The sequence below is a fragment of the Balaenoptera physalus genome (genome assembly GCF_965194825.1).
Source record: "Balaenoptera physalus genome assembly, chromosome: 2".
In the NCBI taxonomy this organism is placed as follows: Eukaryota; Metazoa; Chordata; class Mammalia; order Artiodactyla; family Balaenopteridae; genus Balaenoptera; species Balaenoptera physalus.
In genome coordinates, this window is record NC_138883.1 from 74,965,562 (window position 1) to 74,992,533 (window position 26,972).

Below are 26,972 nucleotides of genomic sequence, written 5' to 3' on the forward strand. Positions count from 1 at the left end.
TTCCCACAGGAGCTGAAGCCTTTACATAAACTACAGGCTCTTGCTTACCCACAGGAAAAGTGATCTGATATTTACAGTCTTTTCCCAACGGATAAGGGAATTCATCATCTAGCCAAGGGTGTCAGCTCTCTGGTTGCTAGATGTTAGATGCCGAGGGGGTTTTGTTAACACTACGTCTGAAATGGAGGTACTCACCCAGGCTTACAATTAACTGAGTCCCCTTCCCAAAAGTGGGTTTCTCAGCGCTCTTCACACAGTGCCTGGGCCCTTTACCAAAAGTCCCTCTTAGTGCTGGGCTGTGACTTCCCCTTCTCAGATGCAGTCTGTCTCTAGTGTGATTAGGGGCACAGTAGGGGGCCAGCTTCATGAGCAAGGTCACTTCGGGTTGCCCTTCTCTTACGAATGCAGCCCAGGACTCAGGCCGTGAGCAGAGCAGGACCAACCATGTTGGGGGGGGGTGGTGTCCAAAGTTCTTTTCTGGCTTCCTGGGCAGCTGAGACCCCTGTATCCTGAATATCTCGCAGGCAATTTCTTACTGCCCACCCTGTTGTACAGATCTATAAAAACCATAACTGGCTGGTGGTTCATCGTTAGTTTTGACCTACAAAAGGAAAGGAGACCCCCGTGGGCATCAAGTATAGGAGGGATGCCAGGCCCCCTTTTTCATTACGGGAAAGACAAAAAGTACCACTTCTTCCTGTGTTGACGGCAAGCCTAATTTCAGAAATGTGTGATTGATTCTTGAAAAGCTTTCCCCCCACAGACTTAATAGATCAAGAAAACTTACAGTTGAGAAGAGAAACCTGCCCTACAAAATAATGAAATATGTGCTAAAGCCAATCATAAAATAACGTTTTTGATTATCTTGTGTATTAGATTATCCATGCTGTTGTGTACATTTCTTTCTCCCCTGAAGCTAAGCTACTTACTCAGGGCCACAGTTAACTGTGTCTGGGTCTCAAAGGTAAATCTGCTGTCGTTGTTCATCCGTTGACAAAACCCCTCCTGCCTTAGGGCAATGATACCATCTCCTCAGAAGCTGGCCCAGATGATCCCTGGGAAAAACTGTGGGCACTTAATAAATATTTGTTAAATTGAATTGAATTGTAGTAAACATTAATCTTTTGTTCCTATTCCTTAAAGAACCCTTGAATATCTCTCTGACAATTTTCAGATGAAAAAAAATTAATTCTGCCAGATATTACTTACTGAGTTTCAAGATTCCTGTAGTCTTGGCTCCAAATGTCAGTTTCCTATTAACCCAATTCCCACAGGAGTGAACACTTTTACAAAAAACAGAAGCGTCAGCATGGTTGAAAGGGATGGGGCATCAACTTCGTTCTCCTTCCTCACTAGTCGGAGGCAGCTCTCTGCCTGCCACAGGTGCCCTATCTTTCCTGGGAAAGGTCTGCCCTCCTTCCCTCTGTCAGGGCAGAGGTAGGAGGGGGCAGAGTAGATTTCAGGGAGGAAGATGATAAATAAGATATCGAAATGTTATCACACTCTGCACACTCTGCAGAGACTTCTTCTTTTTTTTTTTTGCCAAATTAATGTTTTTTTTTGTTTTGTTCTGTTTTGTTTTTCTCCCCAAAGGCTGTTTTCAGCACTTTCTCTCTCCCAGATGCAATAATAACTGGATTCCAAGTTGGCATCTGGGCACGAACCTCCAGGCTCTGATGAGTCACACATATTTCATCAAGAAATGATGCTACGTCCCAGTGAAGAAGTGTGCTTTGCTTTTCCCCCTTGCTGGGCAATGAGGAGTTCAAGCAACATGCAGAGGGGAATATAAACCCATAACTCTCTCAGGATAGATCTGCAGCTTCATACATTAGCATCCTAGAATGCAAGACCTGGAAGGGAACTTAGCAGCTGCCGGAGCCAATGTCCTCAGTTTAAGGATGAAGAAGCCCAGGCCCTGAGGGGTAACGTTGCTCAAGCCCATGCCAGTAGATAGAGGCAGAGCGGAGGCTAGAACTCAGAACACCTGAGTCCCAATCCTGCCTTCTTCCTTCCTGTGTCTCAGGAGAACAGGGGTCTTCCCTGGGTAGCCTCCATCCGTAGTGCCTCTCCTGGCCAGCCCAGGTATGATGATCTCTGTTAAACAGTGAATAAGCCACACAAGGGAGATACTTGGTTTCGGCGCAGGGTGTAAAATTTTAAAGAGCAGTATGGAACATCTTAATTCATTTAAAAAATTTTATTTCTTAGGCTGCAGGCCACAGCAATTGATAGTGGGGCAAATGGCCCGTGAGGTCTCAGGGAAGCCAAGGGAAAGATAGAGATTTAGAAATTTGTCCTTTACCAAAAGGATAACCCAACAGAGAGTTGGCTCTGATTAGTCTTTCTCTGCGGGACTCATTACAGGACTGACCTCTAGAGCAGGGGTCTTGGCACACACAGAGTGGTGTGGTGTTACCTCCTGCTCCTGCTTCTGGGGCAGATATTGCTAATAGACACATCACTCCTCTCCTCTGAGTCTGGATGTGGCCTCAGTTCTTTTTCTTAATTGAAGTATAGTTGATTTACAATATTATGTTAGTTTCAGGTGTACAGCAAAGTGATTCAGTTCTATATATAAATATATTTCTGATTTTTTCATTATAGGTTATTACAAGATTTTGAATATATTTCCCTCTGCTATACAGTAAATCCTTGTTGTTCATCTATTTTACATATAGTTCACAATCCTTCTTAAAACTGTGCTCCAGATAGCTACTACCAACTGCTAGCCCTTGGTAATTGAGATATAACCTGTTTGCCCTCGTGCCTGGGGAATAATTGGAGAGAAGATCCTGCCGATGGCTTGAGAAATCTGGTTGGCAAGGGTCAGGCCAGGTCCCACACAGCCCCATCATGAAAGGTATCACTGACCTGGCTGGACCAAGACTGTTCCTTCCATAGGCTGCTCCAGAGGTGGCAACAGTAAAACCATGGAGTATCTCTTTGTCCTCACAGCTTGCTTTCAAACGCAGGCTTTGGGAAACAAACCGAGGTAGCGTTCTTCATGCTTACTCTTGCCTAAAGAGCCTTCAGCAAGATTTTTCCCCCAAACAGAGGTCCTGGGGGTGGAAGACATCTACTGGACCTTGGTCCCTCCCTGGCATGCTTCTTCTTACCCATCGACCCAGGTCTGTCCCGGGGCTCCTGGAACGGAATGTGGCACAGGAAGAAAGTGATGCAGAAACCCTTTCTCTAGACGACTCACTCCCGTTGTCACACATTCAGATGTTTCTAAGCTTCTCCTTTTAATCACATTTCTGTTCTTTCATAAAAAAGAGATATGTTTGTCCATATCCATCCAAAGATATTTCCCTGTGTCCTTCACTGTTGCAGTAGGCTTTTGCTTGACAGGGAAATGCCCATCAACCCTTGTGGGGTGCTATCTCATGTCCTCGAAGACAGTGCTCTGAGTGACTGGGGAGGATGGGTCCTTTGGGCCAACAGAGCAACACCTGCCAGTGTCAGGCTTGAAAGGGGATCGGGGGACAGAAGCAGCAACTTTGACTTAAGTTCTGAACAAAGAATATTTTCCTCCCCTGACCTATTTTCTGCCAACCTCTAGTATGACCCATTTATGGAGATGGGCTAATTAGAACAGCAGAGGGCGCTGTAAGGTCAGAAACAAAGCTGCCCACCTCAGAAGAAACTGGGAGAAAAGTCCGTTTTTTTAAAAAAATTATTTATTTATTTATTTTTGGCTGCGTTGGGTCTTCGTTGCCACACGCGGGCTTTCTCTAGTTGCGTCGAGCGGGGGCTACTCTTTGTTGCGGTGCGCGGGCTTCTCATTGCAGTGGCTTCTCTTGTTGCAGAGCACAGGGTCTAGGCACGTGGGCTTCAGTAGTTGTGGCACACGGGCTCAGTAGTTGTGGTGCACGGGCTTAATTGCTCCACGGCATGTGGGATCTTTCCGGACCAGGGCTCGAACCCATGTGCCCTGCATTGGTAGGCAGATTCTTAACCTCTGCACCACCAGGGAAGCCCAAAAGTCCCTTTTTTTGAGTGATAGTAGTGATCAAGGTCCAAGCCTGGGACAAGAGTGGCTTGTTTACCAAATCCCTGGGACCCCGCCAGGTCTGAAGGCCTCTGCTGAGTGGTGGTTTCGGGCTAATGAAAGTCAGTCCAGGGCGCTCACTGACTGCGGGAACTGCTCAGATAGGTTTAAGGGAGATGGGGTAGGGAAGTTCAAGGACAATACGTCTGTAATAGGTCATTAAATCTTGAGTCTCTCTTAGCCCTAAACTTTGGCGGTCACTCTCTTGTACATTGTGGTCTCCCATGAACAAGCCTGTTGAAACCTTTGGAAGACATAGGACAGTGGGCTAGCAGGCTCATTTCCCATGTTCCCAGTGCTCTTAGGGGTTTGGGATGAGTGCAGCTGGCTCAGGTCTTGGGGGAGTGCAGAGCTCTATGACACGCTTACAGCAATGACAGCAAATGAAAGATGTGAGTCACTTTTTTTTTTGCCATCGATTGGTACAACATTTTTTTTTTTTTTTTTTGCCAGATTTCACAACTTTATTTTTTAGATTTACTCAGCATCTTATTTCTGAACGTCTTTGATGAGACTCAAGCTCTCAGGAAATTTATTCATCAGTCTATTTCATAAAAATGACAATAGCAACAGCAATGCCTAGCGTTCTTAGATCACTTGCTGGGTGTATTGCATGTGTTATTTTATTTAATTATCCAACAGTCCTGTGAAAAAGGTATTATTATTATCAACTTCATTTTACAGATGGAGAAAGTGAGGCTTGGAGGGGTTAGGTCGTGTTCGGGGTCACACAGCAAGTACACGCTGGAGCTGATAGGAACCCAAGCAGTCTGGATCCGGAACCCCACTCCTTAACCATGACACTGCACTGCTGTTCTGAGAAGTGCCCTTCCTGAAGGGATGCCTTTCAAGGAACGTTGGAAGGACACCATGGTGGGGAGTTTCATGATGTGCCACCCAAGGAGGTCTCCATGTGAAGGATTAGGGAGAGGGCTTGTCCCTCTGAGTGAGGGTTTTGAAGCCCTTTGCTCTGTTCTCGGGTATGGGCAGATGTAACTGAGGTTGGGCCATCAGAAGAGGAGCAGCAGTTTAATGTGTTAACTGTTATACTGCCTGGATCAGGAAGGGGACACTCAGCTCTCATGAATAGCATGCCTGGCAACACCTTTAGAACAGGGACAGACTCCCAAAGACTGACTGGGGGCTGCTAGAGCCCGTGAACGTCTGAGAGCGGGAAGTTCTGAAGTGGCCTTCTCCCCAGCCGAGGGGCTGGTGCCTTTGAGAGGGGACACCTGCCTGTAGGGGGCAGTGCAGGCCTGGCAGCAGCTGATCAGACAGAGCAGCCCCGTTGCTGACCCTGCCTCTTCCACAGCGGGGGGCCTGGGGCTGCTCACGCTGGGGCTGCAGACTTCCTGGTGTGCACTTTTGCTAATCTTCACGACAAGGGCTGCCGGATAAAATGCAAAATGTCCAGTGAAATTTGAATTTCAGATAAACAACGAATACCTTTTTAGAGTAAATATATCCCAAATGTGGCAAGTCCCAATGATTACTAAAAAGTTTTTTTGTTTTTCATTTGAAATGCAAACTTAACTGGGTGTCCTGTATTTTTATTCGCTAAATCTGGCAACCTTACTATTTACAATAGGCAAGACATGGAAGCAACCTAAATATATATATATATAAAATGGAATACTACTCAATCATAAAAAAGAATGAAATAATGCCATTTGCAGCAACATGGATAGACCTAGAGATTATCATACTAAGTGAAGCAAGTCAGAAAAAGACAAATATCATGTGATATCACTTAAATGTGGAATCTAAAAAATGACAAAAATAAACTTATTTATGAAACAGAAACAGATTCACAGACATAAAAAACAAATTTATGGTTACCAAAGGGGAAAGGGGTTGGGGGAGGGATAAATTAGGAGTTGGAGTTAGCAGATACAAACTACTATATATAAAATAGATAAACAACAAGGTCCTACTGTATAGCACAGGGAACTATATTCAGTACACTGTAATAATGCATAATGGAAAAGAATATGAAAATGAATATATATATTTATAAAAAACTGAATCACTATGTTGCACACCAGAAACTAACACACACTGTAAATCAACTATACTTCGATAAAAAAAATTAAAAAAATATTCGGCAAACTTATCCATGCCATTGGTGAGTTTTTAAGTGGACAAAGTTATATTCCCTTGTTCACAAATATTTGTTGATTGTCAATTACGTGGCAGACACAGTCCTAGGGGCTGGGACAGATCAGTGAAAAGATAAACAAGGCCCTGCCTTCATGGAGCTTACATGATGGTGTATGTGTATGCATATATGGGGTGAGAAGGGAAAGACAAATAATAAACGTGTAGAAACCTGATGATGACAAATAGTGATGTGAGGGAAAATAAGAGGTGAAATCGAGGGTGACTCTGGGTACCCAGGTGAATGACTAATTTACTTGCCAGGGAAAGCCTCTTTGAGCTGAGATTTGTGGAAACCTGGAAGCAGAGTTTCAGGGACCTAGAAGAGGGAGACAGGTAGAGGAGCAGAAGGAAGGCCACAGCTGCTGAAGCAGAGTGACAGAGGCAGGAGAGGACGTGCAGGGAGATTGCACAGAGGGCAGAGATCCCACCATGTGCAGTGGGTCACAGGCCCAGGAAGGGAGGCCCTGCTGGCATCATCAGATTTACATTTTATAAAGACCTGCAGAGGAGATGGTCCAGGGGCCAGAGCAGAAGCAAGGGGACCTGACAAGGGGCGTTATTGCCGTGGCCCTGACAAGAGATGGTGGTGTTGGTGGGAGGCGGTGGGAGTGGCGGTGGAGAGAAGTGGATGCACTGGAGACACACTTCATGGTGCAACTGACAGGCCTTCCTGATGAATTGGAGGTGGGGGACCAGGGAAACAAAGGAACTCCGGAAGTACTCCTAGAAACACTCCTAGGTTTGGGGGAGCAAGTTGGTCTTCTATTTTTTTAAAAAAATTTTATTTATTTATTTATTTATTTATTTATTTATGGCTGTGTTGGGTCTTCGTTTCTGTGCGAGGGCTTTCTCGACTTGTGGGAAGCGGGGACCACTCTTCATCGTGGTGCGCGGGCCTCTCACTATCGCGGCCTCTCTTGTTTCGGAGCACAGGCTCCAGACGCGCAAGCTCAGTAATTGTGGCTCATGGGCCTAGTTGCTCCGCGGCATGTGGGATCTTCCCAGACCAGGGCTCGAACCCGTGTCCCCTGCACTGGCAGGCAGATTCTCAACCACTGCGCCACCAGGGAAGCCCGATCTTCTATTTTTTAGGGCAGTGCTTCCCAGCAGTTGTCATGTCTTGGCTTACCCAGAAGACAATATTTGTATTGAAATGTGGCCGGGAGGGGCTGGCCTCCGGGGCTCCAGCCACCCCAGGTCCCAGTGTCCACTGTGAGCACTGTCTCAGCGAGCCTGTAACCCGCTCATGGCAGTTCACCCACTGGGAAGGTCTGCTTCCGGGGGGAGAAGTTTCCAGCTGGAGCCAAGTGTGTGCTGCAGAGGGAGAGATGGAAATCAAGCTGTGGGAAGTGCAGGGAGAGCTCTCAGGACCACAGCACTCCCTCAAGCATGAGAAATAGAAGAGTTCAATATTTTGCAATAACTGTCAGTGGAGTGCAACATTTAAAAATTGTATAAAAATAAAAAATACAAAAAAAATAACAACAACAACAAAAATAAGAGAGTTCTAGAATTCAGGGCTAGGGCAGATTTTAGAAATGACCTCATCCAGCCCTCTCCTTTTTCTTTTTACACAAATATGTAAGGCTAGGTTAAGGTCCTCATTCATTTATTCCATGTATAGAGTACTTCAGGTGTGTGCAGCTGTGCTAGTGCTGTGTGACAGTGCAACTCAAAGTGCGATCCTGGACTGGTACCCGGTCTGTGACCAGAGGATGCGGAAATGGAGGATAAGCCACTTTTAGGGCAATTTGATACTGAAGTACGTGATCATTGGACTTGCAGTCTCTCTTTCTTTTTTAAAAACTAATTCATTTTCATTGTGTTTTACAAAAGGATTAGTTCAGGATGGATTGAGGACCACAAAAACAATAACAACAACTTTTCCTGGGTTAGAAGCACGCGCCCCAGAGAGTTACAGCTAATTCAGTCACGTGACCATCAGGGCTGCCCTGCTCCCCTCACTTCCCTCCCATCTCCTTCCCTTCAGAAGCACTGAGACAGTCTCAGAGATTTAAGGAGCCCAGTTTTCTTCTATATCCTCCTCCCTGATATGAAAAGAAGATGATTCTTCTTGTGGGCTTCAGCCTTTTGTTTTTCTGTAAGTACACTCATTGTCATGTCCTGCTCGTTCTATCGCCCGTTTCCCTTTTTCTTACTTTCCAAGGCTTGGGCTCTTTCTCATTCACACTGGATTTTCCAGTTATTTTCTGCCTTTAATTTTCATCTCTGTGTCTTTCCCCTGCCTCTGCCCATTGAGTTCCCTCCGGATGGGCCTGTGCTGGACCCAGTGCCTGCGGAGTGTAAGACTTCACTGTTTTCTTCTTTTATTCTCTTCACAGACAAGGACGTGCTGTGTAACCAAGTGACCCAGATTTCCCAGGAGCAGACAGTGGCGAGTGGCAGTGAGGTGACACTGCAATGCATTTTCCAAACCTCATACTCAGATCCAGACTTATACTGGTACCAAATAAGACCAGATCGTTCCTTCCAGTTTGTCCTATACAGGGGTAACACTACATCCTATGATGCGGATTTTGCTCGGGGTAGATTTTCCGTTCAGTACAGCCTGACCAACAAAACCTTCCACTTGGTGATCTCCTCAGTGAGGACTGAAGACAGTGCCACTTACTACTGTGCCTTGGGTTCCCACAGTGATGCAGGTGTCCAGGAAGTCTGCACACAAACCCCTGGGCACAGCCTGGCAGAGCTGCCTCTCCGGACAGCTCATGTCCTTGGACACAGCATCCTTCTTCCCTGTCATTCTGTGGTCCAGTCTGGCCTTTAGAGGTACCCTAACGTGTCTGCCAAATAAGAAAAGGCCTGGTCACATCCAGGGGAGCACCGTGGCTTCCAATGGAGCAGACATCTCCCCACTTCTGACACAGAGGGCCCTGGCTGCCCGAGTGCCCATGGTGGGGAAGGGAGACTGCACGTCTGAGAGACTCCGGTGCCCAGGTCGTGCCTGATACAGAGCAGGGCTTGACAAGGATGTGCTGCATGCGCCAGGAGCATACCAGGACGGGGCTGGTGAAGGGCCAACTTAAGGAGAGCCTTTTGGAAGTGTCTTTATTTTGGTCTCCATCATTCATCCATTGCTGTGAATTGGCCTGTTTCCTTTTAAGACTCAAATTGGACACAAAGTTACTTACTTTAAAAAATTTCCCTGGTTTACCTTTCATTTGCATCTTCTAGTGCAGCCACCTTATTTCTCCTGGATTCTCTTTGGCACCTCCATTTTACTTACTGTGTTTGGAGAACATTTTTCTTTCACTGAAGAGCACTGAGATATTCCCAGAAAGCTGTCTGTGAAAACCAGAATCCCAGCTTCAAAGTCCCTGAGTTTGGAGCTCAGTGGTATCCCCAGGGGAGAGAATTACCTCCAGGGGAAACCAACAATGTGATGTCAAAAATAGATATACCTTCTGCCCTGGGAATCCATCCCTCCTTCCTCTACTTCTACGGGTGTCTCTTCCTTAAAACAACAATTAGAGTTATTAGATGCAATCTTAGAAATAGTAGAAGCCTTAGACATTATTTTATAGGAAAAGCACTGAAGCCCAGAGAAGTGAGGGACATTTGGAAGGTCGCTGATCTGGTTAATGACAGAGCCAGGGGTGTGGGGCTGCACTTCTGGGGGCTCCCTCGCAGCTGCACCCTAGGAGGCTGTATCAGGAGGTGGCTTGGGCAGCAGTATATCTGGGCTTCAACACAGGCAGGTGGAGAGCGCTCGCTATAGAGAGGGATGGAAAAGACATGCGTGAGGGAGCCAAAGGATCAGGCCAAATGACTCAGCCTCCGGGGCTTTTGTTCTGCCACCTACTGAGCGTGTGTGCTAATCTCCTGGAGACTCCTTCGGGGTCACATGAGATTCTACACGTGAAAGCTCTGGAAGACTATAACCCACGATAGCATGGTCTCCACACCAGAAGGCAGCCGCAATCCCCTCTGGCTCCTGCCTTAAATCTTTTCAGGAGCATCCTTTTGGTGGAAGAAATTCATGGTCCTATAAAATACTAGGATGCCTTTCGCGGATGATCAAAGTAGGCCAGAGGGTGGCTCATTCATATCCTATGTGCAGGGCTATCCTGAAGTTCAGCCTAGCTGAACTTCAAAACAAGCCCTCTTCCCTGTCTCAGGGATGTGCTGTGCTCTTGTAGAAGGAACTCGGGGCTGGCACTCCTGATAACTTTGTTCTGCTCCCAGAAATATCGCTGCCTCTCTGAATGACTTTGAACAGGGTACATACCTTTTCTGGGGGACATATTTTTTTCCATGTGAAAAATGAGGATGTGTTGTTTTGTTCTTAGCAACTTCAGAGAAACATTCTAAGAGTGGCCCAGGGTAACAGATGGGAATGTTTTGGAAACAGGCATTCTTGATGCACATGAGGTGAAGACGTGTGCAATCTTTTAATAGCTTTCCCCTGGATGGATCTGGCTTATCCACCTAGATTGTCCTAAACTCATTGACTCAGAATGCCACTGCCTCCTTTCTTTGGTTTGGGTTGTGAGGACGTGACATGGGAGTCTGCAGATGGCAAAGGCGGGGGAGTTGTGGATGAACGTTGCTTTTTCACTTGTAACCTCATGAGCCCCCGCCTGACAGCCCACATAGGTGCTGAGGAACCCACAGCGCTCGGTTGCTAGACCTTTGCTACCTGGGTTCGTGCACCCAGAAAAAGCTGGCCTTGCTGAGGTGGGAGGAGCAGAGCTCAGAGGCCACACCAGGGCCACTGCTGTTGTTGGAGTAGCAGGAAACCCAGGGGTGGGTCCCCGAGGCAGGAACCTGCAGGCTGGGGGCCCAGGAAGCTGCGGTGTGACCTATAAACTCACTTTGGTTTTTGTCTGACTACCAGTGAATTCACAGCTCCCCTTACCCCCTGCGATGGTCCGCAATGAGGAAAGCCAGAAGCAAGGCACACACAATGCACTTTAATACATGCAACAGAGACAAAGAAGAATGGCAGAAAACCATCAATACAAAAGCTCCAATGCCTTCAAACTTCCTGGGCACAAATGGGCAGGCAGGGGGGCATGAAGACACTGTTCTTACAGGGGAAATCTTGGGGACTCATTCCTGTCCCTCCCTCCCAGAACACTTGCACAATGAGTTGCTTGAAAGCAAGACCCACGTCTTACTTATTTTTGCACCCTCAGTACAGTGCCTAGAACTTGGAGTAATTCACGTTCGTTAAATCAATTAATAGAGAGAAACACATTTCCTCTGCATTTTACTCTGATCTCTGCTAATAACTCTGAGAGTATTTAGATGAGATTTGAGAAACCCCATTGCCTGGGCAGAGAGTGTTAGGGAGTCAAATGTAGTTTTGTTTGTCAAATACTAGGAAAAGCAGAAAGTGCCTTTGTGGATGAGAACGCTAGTTTGGGGCAAACCTAGTGCTGGGTTGAGCAGAGCCTTTTATGTTTAGGTAGAAGCCCAGGATCTATTTTCCTCTTGGAGAATGGAGCTAGGAACCCGATGGCTCCCACTTTCTACTTCTGGAGGCAAAGAAAGTCAAAGGAACAAAACACCATTTTCAAAGTGTGTCAGTTGTAGGAAAAAAAATGTGTCCTATATACCTTCATATCTCTGTATCCTTTTATAAAGCAGCATGTAAAACAGTTGGGACCATAAGCCCCCACTCCCCAGGACTTCTGTCTTTCATCAGGCTGAAGGATAAGCTGGGTTTGTTGCCTTTAAAGGAAAACTGGTTTGGGTAACAGCCATTTAAGCAAGGCTGGGACGGGTCAACTTAAACCACCAGGAAGTTGAAAGCCTAGGAGATAGCACCTCTGTAGGCTTTTGGTTTCTTTCAGGGCGTGTAGCCTTCTCATGCCAGTCAGCCTGCAAGTGAAGGAAAATTGTCAGAGTTATAGAATCATAGACTGTCAGTGCTGGAAGGAATCACAGCAGTCATGCAGTCTGGGGATGGCCAGTACTTGCTGTGGTTGTACCGTTGCAGACATCACTAATCTATCCTGGCACATTTCCCTTCTACACATGGTGATAGTTCAGCTAGTCACTATCAGTTTATCAATGTTGGCACAGGTCATAAAACCCATCTGCTCTCCTTTAGTTATTCTCCGCTCCTTTGTTTTACAGATGTGATAACCCAGGCCCAGAGAGGTGCAGCAACCTGGCCTAGGTAACAAAGTGAGTTAGTGACATAGGCAAACCTAAGCCCCGGGTCAAATTTCATGTCTAGGATAACCAGAAGAGGGAATGCAAGTAACAGGCAAGTAATTCACATCTCATCCTCAACTTTGCATGCATCCCGAGTGGTTAGTTGTGAGCTGTTCACTAAGGATGGGAGCATAGGTTCATCCCAGAGATAGGCTGGTCTACACATCGAGTCCTATGATTAACGATCGAGAGCTGACATCCCCTTTGTCTGGGCAAAGATAGGTGCTGCTCCCCCTGAATATTCTTCAAGTGAAGCTTTACTGATGGCCTTGCAAAAAGCCCATGGTCCCTCAGCCATATAAACAAAATTAGCAGTAAAGAAAAAGATTTCTCCTGTTTGGGTCCAATTTTTTTAGCTCCTGAGTTGGAGGTGAGGATTATCGGCTGGTATTATATTATATTACATGGATTTTGAGTCTGGCTTGAAATAAAAGGCTAACAGGAGATGGGGTGTTATGCTGAGTATCTGAAAAGGTCCACCTTAGGAAATCATGATATGTCTCTATGTGTTTTTCCTTTCTCAATGCTTCTTACCATTCCTAAACTCCTTTCCTCCATGTGCAACATAGTTTGGGTGGAGGTAGGAATAAGAAGCAGCTAGTTCTTACCTTAAAAGAAAAATAACTTGGCAGTCAAGAGAAAATTGATGGCAACACTCTTGGCAAACAGCATTCGGAGCCCCAGCACTGCAAGAGACATCATGTTCACCTTCTCGGCTTGAACTGCAATTGAATGAGAATGAAGATGGTGGCTTCAGCAAGAGACTAAATTTCCTTCCAGAAATTGGACGCACAGCACCGAAACCAGCCTGCCCTGAATCACCATCATTCTTCCTGGTCTGAAGCCCAGCTTGGTGCCAGACAGCCTTCAGAGAACTAAGGCTGCTATTCACATCCAGCAAGGCAAGCTTTGGAAAAACCCATGCTTGCAGCCAGGCAAACTCTGCTTAGAGAGTCAGAGGGAGTCAGCTGGGCTCAGGTATGATTTTTGTTTTCTTTTGAAATAGAATGATTTTGGGCCCCATCTGACAATGACAGAATTTGCTTTAACCTCAATTGTGAAGTTGGCCCTTTGGTTTCAACTAACCTTGGGGCTCATAGCAGGTCTCTGGAGTTTGAGCTTGCTTGATGTTTTCAGTTTCCTTTGGTTTTGAATTTTCTGGAACAAACAGCAGTGGTCAGGGTTATAATGATAACCGAGAGGGTCAAAGTATTTCAGGTTTTAAAACCGGATTTCAGGTTTTACTTACGTAGACTTTAAGTAAGTAAACTAAGGACCAGAGAAGTGACTTGGTTAAGGTCCTATAGCTATTTGCACAGTCAACATACTTCCTGTCCTGAGACTTTTTTCCATTGTACCATGAGGCCCACATCCAGGTATGCCTCTAATTTGTAAGAACAACTAGAATAATTAACACCATGATAAGCTGGGCTGCCCTTTGTTATGGCATTCACACTAGATTAGACCTCACATGAATTTTCAACCCTAGAGTCTTTAGTATGAAGGAAACAGGGGTTGGTGAAGAGGAGAGATGGGGATGAAATAAGATGGGCTTTATCTTAGTTTCCAGTGCGGAGATGCAGAGAGTTTAATTCCTAGTCAATGATGGGAATTAGCCTAAGTCTTGAGTCTGAGCCTAAGTCTTGTTTCCAGCATGACGCGATATTGAGAGATCTGTCAAGAGTTTACATCTCTAACTTCTCTTTCCCTTGACTTTTCTTCCCCACAATCGCAGCCCCTTGAGGCCAGATAGGACCTACCTGAAGTATTTTTCTTCGGTTCGAAGTCAGTAGAGCGCCAGGTTTGTTTGTTATGTTGAACTGAACATGTCACTGAATCTGGATCTCCATACTGACCAAGCTTGACGGCACTGTACCTCCCACCGGGAGAGATGACGATAGCAGGGTCATATTCTCTTATTATCTTGGATGATTCCAGACTTATAGTTACGTCTTTGGGGTAGAACTCTTTCACCAGACAAGCGACATTTGTCCCGTTTTTCATGACAAAAACAGATGGGTTGGCAACGGCCTGAATTTCTGCAAATATAATCAATTTATTTTGTGAGATGATTATCCATGTGTGGGAGTTAAACCATGATGTTTTCCTCAATTCCTCTGGGGCTAAACACTACAATCCAGACTTTCCTGCATCCTGTTAGTGACCTGAGCTTGTTAGCACCTCTATGAAAGGATGGCCAAGAGAAGTAGACATGAAAGACAGCAGTTTGACTGCTAGTTAGGAGCTCCTAAGAGATATGGCTAGGAGCAGAGATAGAAAATGACAAATACAAAGAAGTGTCTGGGTCTTTTGAGTTTCAAATATTTATGTTTTATTAAACAGTCCTCTGGACAATCCAGTTAGGCTGAAAATCTCTCTGAATCAGTTGGTTTATTTTAAATGCATGAGCCCTTGGAATGAGATGAGGGCAAGGTCTGAGAAGGACTATATAACTGGTTCCGACACTCTGCGGATGGAGGTGTTTGTATCACTTCAGGGTGTCATCCCCATTTTTTGGACTGGAAGGGATCTGCTAAAGTTAAGTGGTCCATCTCTCTGCTTTCAGGTGAATTCTTATTCTTTTGTAAGGGACCACCCTACAGTTTCTTTTGAGTCTTTAATCAGAGAATTACAGCTATCATTCGCAGAAGTCCTTAGGATCATAAAACCAGTTTAAGCCCATTTCTTCTTGTTTTGTTCTAAGTGGAGCTGTGGAACACTGTTTAACAATAACTGGGTCTCCTCCTGGCCTTCTCTCCTTTCATGCGTCATCTTGGACAATCATCTATCTGCTACTCTGTATATGCATCTTTTTCTTTCCTTAAAACCAGAGGGGGGTTGGGGATTTTTCAAAGGGCTCTCCTGGAACGTGGAAGGAGAAAACCTTCATTGTTTTGTTTCATGGCATAGCTGAAGCCACTGATAACAGACACCGATAACCCCAGCAGTAACGGCTTGGAAACCACACGTTCTGCTCAGTCACCTCCCTCCAGAACTGTGGCATTTCTCGCTTATGATACTGACTTTGGTGAGATGGATTCCAGTTGATTTTCAAGGGAGCTTGAAAATAAGATATAGAGAAAGGAATCTAATCCACTAAAAAGCAAAACCAAAATAACCCTATCTCCTTCATTACTTAAGGGTGTGACCCAGTCGTGGTCTGATTTAGTTGGATAATTAAGCCTTGCTTGGGATTTAAAAACCTAATTTCAAAGGCAGTTGCTAATGATCACTTTGGGCTGCAGAGACCTGGCTTGAATAATTTGAATAATGTGATATAACCAACAAGACAGATGTCTGAAGAAGGTCATACACTCAGGATATTGAGCTCTGAATCTGTTACTCAGCATTTCAGATAGAGCATAATGCATTGGTTTGGTAAAACATTTTTCTCAGATCCCCTTTCTCAATTAATGTCTATCCGTTCAAAACAATTGTTTGAAAGTAAAGTGTTTAACCCATTCTTTGGTATCATGGTAACCAAAGAAAAGGCCATCTGACTGAATTGAACCTTTTTTAAAAAATGGGGTGCATACAATATAGTTGCCATATGTAACCTAGTCTATTTTAAATTAGACCTAAATCAAAATTTGAAGTTGTATAAAATTTGCACTACATTGTAGTCTAAACTTTAAAGATGTAATCGCTTATCTTTTGAGAATTTCCAGGCTTTCTCCTTGGTCCACAAGTGTAATTACATTTCAGCATGTATTGCAAAGTGCTATTTGTTTGGGCAATTGTTATTTTGTTTTCAGACTTTCTCTTTTTATGAGTACCTATCTAATGCTAAGGTTATGTGCTGGTAAACAATACAAAAAGAAGTGTATACCTTTCCTGAACAGTTTTTCTTAATTTATAAACTTAGAAGTCATCTATGTTCTAGATTCTCATAGAGTGTCTTACTGGTTCCCTAAGCATCGCAACATGGATAACAAATGTCACTCACAGTTTCAAAGATCTCTGCCAACATGGGATTTGACTTGAACACAAATCAGGTAAGTTTGCTCTACTTGATTACTCTGACCAGGGTGACCATCTCTCTCCTAAATCTTCCAGCTGCAGGACATTTTACAGGTGGCAACAAGGCATTCACACTAGTCAGCTTAGCTAAAGGGATGCCTAAGGATGAAGCAACCACCTTGGAGAATTTGGGCCTCTGCCCCTCTGGCACCTGATGCTCCAACTATTAGTATAATTCTTCTAGATTTCTTTGTGCTTTCTGGGCTGCTCTGAAGATTTCAGAAATAAGTTTTTTTTTTTTTTTTTTAAGTAAAACTAGTTACAGAGCTACTTCAGCTACTCAGCCTAGTGTCTTTACTGTGGCCCACTCCATCTGTACTACTCCATCTCCTAGTTATACTTTTTCACGTAATGCAAACTGGATGGCAACCCTAGTCCCAGGAGTCAATTTCTCCCTAGAAATGTATGGAAAAAAAATCAACTCACGGGGCTCCACGAAGAGTTTGGTGCCAGCTCCAAAAAACATCTGTCGGGTGTCCCAGGAGCACATTGCGACGCTGCCTCACAGGTAACCAGCCTGGGGCTGGCCCTGGGGCCTGGGCTAGAACATCTGTATCCTGCCTCCCCAGCCTGGGTCCCAGCCTCGAGACCCCACCACTCAGAGTGCTACAAAGCTGCCCTTGATTAGATCAGGGGTCGAACTCATAGAGTCTCAGTTCCCTTGGAAGCTAATAATAGTTTAACTGCTGGGTAAGGAGGTGAGCTTGAAACCCCCAGCCAAGAAGCACTGGGACAGGGGACAGGGCTGAGACAGAGCAAGAGAAGAGGGTGACAGGTGACCAATAGCTGCCTTCAGGATGGAAAATTTAACATTCCGTTTATTGGGAGGGCTCTCCAAGAAGAACACATTAGCTTGGGAGTAGGGATGGGGCACTGAATATTGACATTTCTTGTAATGAATGTTAGGCTGAGGAGGGTTTAGACACAGATCTTGTTCTCATATTCTGGTTCCCTTCTCTTGGGTCACAATCCACCTTTTTGATTAGAAACCTAACTTCTTCCCCATCACTCAGACTGAGTCTCACAATAACAACAAACCTACTTTCTAATTCCCTGAGTCCATGGAAAGGCTTTCTAAGGACCTGAGGGTTGAACAAGAAATTGGTAGCTGACAGGGGATCCCAGTGGTGCTATGTGTCATGGATACAGGTCAGAGAAGCCAGCGCTTGCTTTGGATTGTTTATTTTTGTTTTATAATTTCTCTTGAGTCTGGATCCAGATACAAGCCTCAGGAGGACAGAGTAATCATGTGAAATAGAACTTAAGGATGATTACTCTGTCTTATCACCAAAATATCAAGAGTCTAGGGCTAGAGTTAGGCAAAGGGAAGGATGGTTGTATAGGGCCATTATAGGTTGTCAAAACTTTAAGAATTGGGGGTTTGATTTGAAATTCTCAGTCCCCCTACCTGAGCTTCATATGATCATATTACACTCGATCACTGCAGGAAGAGAAAACCAGAGAAGCAATTGGAGAGCTCAGGTCAGCATCTCGACAGAGGGGCTAAGCATCAGTTTCATCTCTGAAGACTCCCAAAGGCACAGCCTCAGAGATTTGATTCTAGCACTGCAGATAACTCTGAATCTCAAGTGGAAATGATTTAAAGGGAAAATGAAACACAACACTTTTTGCTCAGATGCAATTTGCCCAACATCAATCAGACTGCAATCAGTTACAACGTGATTCTGTTTCTTTCCTTCTTTTCATTGCTCTAGTCTCTCTCCCTTCAAAGATAAGAAAACTCACCAAATTCCACTATTTCCCTGGAAGCAAGAGGCAATCAAGTATGCCTGTAAGTTTATATTACCCTCTGAGAGGCAGAGACCCCGTTGACATTACCAGTCCCTTTCAGGACTGTCAGATCGCCTCCCCACATTCATGTATATTTCCCCACTTTTTATTTCCTCTGAAATAAACAAAATCAGAATCTAACCAATGCCCCATTGGTTTTGGCATTTTGGAAAGCATCTGAAAGACTGTTGTTCTCTGGACTGGTCCCGGTGACTGATTGTTGGCAGCTACCCAGACTACCTGAATATGACCCCTGGATTTCCAAACACTGGAACAGACTGCCAGGGGACAGTATCTCTAGGAAAGCACCACTACTTCGCTATTGTCTTGAAGTTGGGGGCTGTGTTTCTACTTTGGATGTAGGCTCCTGAACCTTTACAGAATCCTCAGATTCAGGGCTAACAAGGGAGGTGAGCACATTATGGTTCTCGGCAGAGCCAGACGAGGATGGGACCTTGGAGAACATTTAGTGTGAGCCAGGTACGATGATTTAATGCAAGTTCTCAGCAAAAAAGAGACAAGGGCAGATTGGCTTTTATCATCTGAGGCAGAGAAGACTATTTTGATCTAACTCCTTCTTTAATAATGTTTTTCTTCTTTCTAACCCTCCCTCTTCCTACGCTGTGACCGTGACTCTTTTTCCTCATTAACAGTGGAAAGATTCTCCTTATCTAGAACTTGCCTTTTCCCTGGTCCCAGTCCCTGACCAGAGGGCCAGAAGCCTGACCAAGGGCTTTATTTAAGCAGTTGTAGAAGACTTATCAATACTAATCCTCAGAACAGAGCTTCCAAGCATACGTAGAATATTTTCTTAAGAGAAACCTAGTGAATTTGTCCTCCAATTTTACCTGGCTCTTTGTAACAACAATGGATTTCCCATTTAGAACCTCCTAACTTCTCAAGAAGTTGCGTTTATTCAGGACTATGCCACAACTCCAAGGGAATATACACACTGAATAAAATGCATAACTTACTCGGTTCCACGATGAATTGAGTCCCGTTTCCAAAGGTGAGTTGTGCTGTCAGCCCACCATTTCAGACATCATGACCAAAAACCTTACTCCCTATTTTCCCCCTGCCTAGTGCACCTGTTTGGAAGGAGGTGGGTTAGCTAGAGACATAGAACTTTGCAAGGGTTTCTGAGATCTAAGCATTTCACGTTGGCAGCTTCTTTGATGTGTGTTATCTTCTGAGTGTTGACATTGAGGGACGTCCCTACGTTTACTGCTATTATCTCCTCAAACCTGTCATCTCTTACCCCTAGATCTTGCTTCAGGATCACATTTTCACAGGGAAAAAGGAATTAACTGTCAAATGGCTATTGTCAGCAGAAACATAACTGTAAGGTTCAAGTCAATCAGAAAGGACTATGCCTCAGTTAGAGGTGGAAGGACACGATAGCTGGACCAAGAGCCACTGATGAAAAAGACTTGGAGTCTATTAAAAGGATGCTAATACGCATAGATGACCACCATTTCTATAAGTACTTTACTACTTACAAATGGCTTGTGCTTACACTACCTCAAAAAACACTACTGTAACAAACTCCATGAGATGATATTATTAGATCTATCTTACAGATGGAGTCGCTGGAGCTAAGCGTGGTTAAGATAGTGGCTGAGCTGGGCCTGACTCTCAGGTCTCCAGACCTCCAGATTCCATTCACTGAACCAGCGTAATAGATGACAGGACTGAAAGGAGCCTCAGCTGTCACTTGTCAAGACCCCTGAAGTCACACAAAGTCTAAGTAATGGACACATAGGGAGAGTTTTGATTCCTTTTTCAGCGTCTTTTTTCATTAAATCCCAGAATTCCCACTGGGTCATAAGACATTCACATCATTGGACTTCCTTGCTTTTCCTACTATATTGTCCCTTAGAATTGGCCTGGATGATAATCAGGATTTTAGTGTGCTAAAGCTGGAAGACACCTGGGAAATCATTTGAACCAGCTAGAGGGAAACTCGAGTTCAGTGAAGTCACAGAGCTCGTCAAAGAGGATTGGAACTCAGTCTTTGACCTCTTGGTCTAACATGCTCACCACTGCACCTCATATTTACTAGATGTGCTGTAGTGCAGGTCTGGTCATTGCCCAGATCTGTACATGGTGAATGCATGGGTGTTAAGTAAGCTGGTTTGCTAAGGCTAGTCAGGTAGAGGGAAGGCCACAAAAACTCTCCTGGACGGAGAGTGGACCAAGAAGACTACTGCAGCACGTACCCACCCTGGATTGTATCAGAAACTCAGTCCCTGCCCCTCAAACCATCCCTTGCTAAATTACCTGCTGGAGGGATTTTCAACAACCTAAGAAGTGTTTCCCAAGCTGATGAGTTGGGAAAATATTTAACAAAGATAATTGCCAAACATAGTGACCAAAAGAAAAACAGCGAGTCACTTACTTGGTTCAACGTTCAGATAGGTTCCTTTGCCAAATATCAGTGGATCATACACAGCTGATGAACCCAGTCTAAAAACTGCCTTTCTTTTTTCTTACCACAACCCTGGCCCCAGTTGCCAGCTCACGTGATAGTCATTGGATGGGATTTTCTGTCTCATCTGCTTAACCTCTTTTCTCCTCAGTCTTGGGGGCTAACCTTCAGGACAAAGCAGGAGGCGGTTCCTGGGTCAAATAGAAATCTAGGCTTTTGCCATGTGTCACAATCTGAATTTGTGCTCTGAATGACAGAGGTTGGAAAAGAGTTTCTTAGATCAGGAGCAAAGAAAGGTAGACTGCTGATCATAGAGTGGGTGATTGTCAACCCTTGGCTACACTTAGGTGGGGCAAGATCTAGTGAGTGACGTGCCCCACTCAGAACCTTTTTGGAGAACTCCATTTCATATCCAGTCAGAGCTTTGCATCATTGACAGGCACTGTGCAGCAGCCAGACTTAGTATAAAATAGAACTAGAGGTTTTGGAACATTTTAATAACATGTTCATGAACTTCAAATTTGAGCAAGCTTTAATGGCATACTTACACTTAGAAGGGACAGTTAGATTAGCCTCTGCCATATGTAAAAATCAGTGTCTGTGTGATTGCTTGTATGTCACTCACAAAGTCCAGGGAGAAAAAGTGCATTTTCAGATCAGTTTACAGCCCATACAGGATTGCATATCATACTTTGAGAATCACTAAAATAGAGAGTGCTTCTCAGTTGTGGTGAAGTAGGGAGATGTCAGAAAACCTGAAATCGAGTTCAACTCAGTTTCTTACTTACTAAGTGTGTAATCTTGGCCAAGTTCCTTAAGGTCACTGAGCTTCGTTGCCTCCTTTATAAAACGAGGATACTGCCTTCTGTATTGGGAGGTTGTAAGATTAAATGAAAGGGTGTATATATAAAGCATTCTGTAAATGCTCGGTGTAAGTAGAATGCTTATTAGTGTTAGACTCAGAATAAAAAGTGTTACTTTAAGCAGGAGCATGTAATTTCACTAAGCTCAGAGCTCCCTGGGACAGGGATGTAGGGAGAGGTTGCTGAGGGAGGAGAGAATCCGGTTTCTTTGGTGTTTGGGATAAAAGTGCCCACTTCTTAAAGCTGAGGGTGAGGACTGGAATCCAGGTTTCTGTCTCCCTTGGTCTCTTCCCAAGGTTAAGTGTGACTGCCATTCCCTTCTCTAACCTTCCCTCTAGAATCCAAAAGCCCAAGTCCTTACTTAGGACTTAGAAGCCATCCTTTCCCCATTACCAACCTGACCTCTTTCACAAATTCTCTCCAGGTCACTCACTCTCCTCCAGCCACCCAGGCCTCCTTGGCGTCCTTCACACACCCCAGGCAGTGCTTGTGTTCCCTCTGCCTGGAAATGCTCTTCCTCCAGAAACCTGCATGGCTCCCTCTGTAACCCCCTCGGGTCTCTGCTCAAATGTCCCCTTTCCAATGAGGCCTTCTGTGACCCCTCTGTTAAAAATTGCACACTGCCCCCTCCCACTAATACTCTTCATTCCCCTTCCCTGCTTTATTTTCCTTCACAGGGCTTATTACCACCTAAACTACTATATATATATATTTTTTGAATTTTTGAATTTTATTTTATTTCTTTTTTTATACAGCAGGTTCTTGTTAGTTATCCATTTTATACATATTAGGGTATACATGTCAATACCAATCTCCCAATTCATCACATCTGCCCCACCACCACTTTCCCCACTTGGTGTCCTTACGTTTGTTCTCTAAATCTGTGTCTCTATTTCTGCCCTGCAAACCGGTTCATCTGTACCATTTTTCTAGGTTCCACATATATGAGTTAATATACGATATTTGTTTTTCTCTTTCTGACTTACCTCACTCTGTATGACAGTCTCTAGATCCATTCATGTCTCTACAAATGACCCAATTTCGTTCCTTTTTATGGCTGAGTAATATTGCATTGTATATATGTACCACATCTTCTTTATCCATTCGTCTGTCGATGGGCATTCAGGTTGCTTCCATGTCCTGGCTATTGTAAATAGTGCTGCAATGAACATTGGGGTGCATGTGTCTTTTTGAATTATAGTTTTCTCTGGGTATATGCCCAGGAGTGGGATTGCTGGGTCATATGGTAATTCTATTTTTAGTGTTTTAAGGAACCTCCATACTGTTCTCCATAGTGGCTGTATCAATTTACATTGCCACCAACAGGGCAAGAGGGTTCCCTTTTCTCCACACCCTCTCCAGCACTTGTTGTTTGTAGATTTTCTGATGATGCCCATTCTAACTGGTGAGGTGATACCTCATTGTAGCTAAACTATTATATATTTTATATAGTGAGGTTACCATCTGTCTTACAGTGGTAGTTACACTACACTGTAAGCTCCAATAAGGCATGGGTTTCTGTCTGTTTTATTCATGCTGATTCCCCAGCACCTGGAAGAGTGCCTGGCATATAGTGGCAGTGACTTGTCACAGGTTGCAGAGCTGAGATCAAGCTTGGCTCTGGAGGTGCCTAGTTTGCTTACATTTCTATTTCCTTTTGCCTTAAACCACCATTGACTTGTCCTCTCATTCCCTTCTCATTCATTCATTCATTCATTTGTTCATTTGTTTGTTCATTCATTCAACCAACATTTACTTAGTGCCTTCAATGTATTCATGGAAACGGTAAGGCACAGCTCAGAGCCCTTGCCTTCATGGGACAAGGGAGATGGCCGATAAGTGAGCATTCAAAGTTTCAGGTGGAGGTGAGGGCTATACAAAATGAAGCAGGGTAAGGGGACTGTTGAAGACAGGGGTGGTTGAGGAAGGCCTCATTAGACGTGACATTTGAGTAAAGACCTGGAGAAGGTGAGGGAGAAAGCTAGGGGAGTCTCAGGGAGAAAATGGTTCCAGGCAGAGGGAACGGCAGGTCAAGGCTCTGTTCTGGGAGAGGCTCGTCATGAGTGAGAGGGAAGGAATGCCAAAGATGGGAATGGGAAAGCTATCTCTTGGTGTTTTAGAAACGTGTTGATGATCCCAGGATTTTTTCTTGGGGGAAAGGGTGATGCTCTGATCATTGTCTGAACCTTTCTGAGTTTAGGGACCCTTGAGCCCTAGGGGTGTAAATTCAGGGGTGGCCCTTGCCTGAAGAATGCCCCTTTGGGTAATTGGTTTTGGTTTTGGGGCAGGAGCCCTGTTTTGGTGAAGGACTGTGGTGGGGATGGAAGGGAAACAGCCTAACTGTTGCTTAAGACTCTGCAGGCAGCTTGGAAAGGAGCTCATTAGAAGCCTGAGGGGGAGGCTGGGACAGGCAAGAAAAACCTCCACATGTGCCCCAATCGAACTTCAGTCCTGATAGAAGAGCAGAGTTCTTAAGTGCACAGGTTTTGGAATCAGACAGATGATACAAATTTTGACTTTGCTAAGCTGTGTGATCTTGGGGAATCCCTCCTGACCTGTAAAAATGCAAGTAATGGTACCTAATTTTGCATGATCATGCGAGAACCAAGTAGAATGACATTCATTTATAAAGTGCCTAGTCCAGTGGCCCAATACATAGTAGGCACTCAGAAAGTAGTAGTTGATATGATGATGATATATGTATGTTGTATAATAATATATATGACTCTTAAGTCCATCCAGTGGCCCTCTGGCAGGAAGATGTTCCTGATGACTGTGGCCCTTTCTAAGCTCCTGTCATTGTCATGGTCAGTAGCACACATTTACACTGTGGTACTTTATTCCTTGCTGTTTTATCCTGTTCTCTTGTTCTGTTTTATGAAGTTAAGTGGCAACCCCAGGTTTTCTCCATCTGGAGGGCTAAAAGCTGTGGTGGATCGGGGCTGTGGGTCTGTGTAGACCTGTTAGTTTGGTGCTGCCTGGGAGCCCTGCAAGTAAGAACTTGAAAGAAGCACCTTTCCTCAGGTGCATCAAAAGAAAGAGCATCAAAAGAAAGTAGGCTTCTGAGAAGATAAAGGGTCTGAGTTTGCAGTGATGCCTCTTTATCTAATATTTGTTGCCTAAAAAGAAGGTGCCATACAAAGATATTCCGGATCCTGCCCTCTCTGTGTGCCCCTCATCTTTTTATTTCAAAGGACAATGGAAGTCACCAGCTCAGTGTTTCCTAAACTTCAATTAATCACATCTCTTTTTGGGTTATTTTGGGTCACATCCATCAGTCATAAGATTTGCTTAATAATTTTCTTTAAATTTACTCACACTTTAACTTAAAATACAATTAAGAGGAAACTTTAAATCACATGGGTTTGACAACCTAGTTGTACCATGCTGATACCATTAAAAGACAGTGCAATTGAAATGAAAAGGAAGTCTATCTATGTACCATCTAAAGCCACATACTATGCATTCTACACTTAGGGCAACGGTGGCTCAAGTAAGTCAGTAAACAGAAGAACTTAATTCATTAGGAAGAACTTGGCGAGCAAAGGGAGATAAGGGAACTCAGTCACTAACTTTGTCAGGAATGTGGATAAGCTATTATTTTAGTGAGAAAATTTAAAGCCAATGAGGTGTAACGGCAAGAACTTCCATTATTTGAATTTTCAAAATCTTACTTTGATTTTTAAAAAAATATGAATTTTTCTGCACTGACTCTGCTAGCCGGCTTCAGATCTCTATCGTTTTCTGAATGCAAAGCCCCTGCCCCACTTCTCCCTTTAGTGTGTGAGGTCTGGGAATGCCCAGCCTGCACTCCTCCTTTTGCCTTCCTTTGCCCTCAGTTCTATGCCTCCTTCACTTCATACACCCAGGACTGTCTTGTCCCTAATCATTCTCTGAGAGGGGTCCACTCCATCACATTTTCACCCCACCTCTCTAAAGTCTTCATTTACTTTAGAAAACACAAGCTGAACGCCAAGGCATCAGGCCAGGACGTGCTGTTATTTTCCAGCAGCCAGCTCAGCAGATTTCGGACCCCATTGCTAGACTTCCCTAGGATCTTTGAAATGGTGTGTTTTGTGTTTGTTTATTACATTTTCTCGCTTAATATTAATCTCCACTATCTAACTGGAAGCTGCTGCCCAATGGAGACTGATGTCCTTTTTTTTAGCAAGACACAGTTGAATTCAAATGTCACTTAAAAGACCCAAGAAGATGCCTTCGGTGTCGAGCACCGTCCTTTGACAACGAGAGCATCGATTCCTTTATAACAGTTAATTAGTGAGTGGCACCGCATCCCCTTAGTGAGGAAGATGGACGCCATGAGTCCTTAGGGAGCTATGCCTGGCTGTGTCCTCTAGGCTTTAAAGAAAGCATTGCACATTCACTTTCTTCTGCTTGGGATCTGGTCTCAATGGGAACCAGAATGTTCCAGCTTCCTCACTAGTCACCTAACTTCCATTTGCAGCTCAAACAATTAGAAACAGATTTCTGGAACTGGTTCCTTTTTTCTGAAGAAAAAACAGAACAACACCAACGCCTACTTACCCTGGCCTAACCCTCTGTGCCCAGGAGGCTGACTCAGTTCTGAGCTCTCCCAAGAGCAAGTGTTTGGCCTAAAGAAGGTCAGAATTCTTTATATCTGGAGCCACCTTGATAGAATCCTCCAGACTCAGCTCAACCTTGTCCCTGGTCAGTTCTGACTCGTCTAGGGGAGCTGAGCCAGTGACTCTGTCGTCTCTACAGCCTGACCCAAAGCCCATGCGTTGGGCAGAAACTCCTCAGTTTCCCTGAGCTATGTGGGGGTCTTTCACAGCCCCCAAATCTATTTTTTTTTTTTATAGACAATCCCCTCACATTTCCTATGGAGGGGATTAACAGTAGTTCACATCTTCCCCAAACTCCTCCTTGACACAATATTAATGCTACTACTACCCATCTCACATTCCGTGATATTTCTGCCTCCTTAGATAGAGGATTAACCTCAAAAAACAGATAAATGAATTACTTACTTGGTTCCACAATCAGGCGAGTCCCTTTTCCAAAGATGGACCTGTCTCTCTCATGCAGCGCTTGAGGGCTTTCCAAAAGCCTCAGCAGTGCTCCCACCTTTCTTCTTCCGGTCATCTTGAGGATGGGAGGATCTTAAGGGTTTGGTTCTTTGAAAGATGGCACTTGATGCTCATCCAATTGGGTCGTGATGATATAGTCAATTGCAGATTCGCAATTGCTTTTGGGTTTGCTTTTGGGAGGTTGTAGTCTGAGAGTAGGTAGGAGCACACACTGCTGTGGTGAACATTTCCAGTATAGGACACTTCATGAAGTTCTTGGAATGGTTGCTTTCTGTTATTTTAGACTTTTCTCACTTCCTAGATGCACGCCTAACTCTCAGTCTTAGAAAACAGGTGTTGCCAAGGGGATCGGTCTTGGATCCATGACTATTCCAGAGTCAAGGCATTCACAGACACCTGGG

General features: G+C 44.5%; 1 gene segment (V, D, J or C); it reads right to left on the reverse strand.

Annotated features, from left to right (window-relative positions):
* Window positions 1-6,980: 6,980 nt before the first annotated feature.
* LOC309656273 (T cell receptor delta constant-like) lies at window positions 6,981-22,335 on the reverse strand. The segment is given in 5 exons: window positions 20,610-22,335; window positions 14,161-14,439; window positions 13,487-13,558; window positions 13,009-13,122; window positions 6,981-12,061 (listed from the first exon to the last, which is right to left on the reverse strand).
* Between the last annotated feature and the right edge of the window lie 4,637 nt (window positions 22,336-26,972).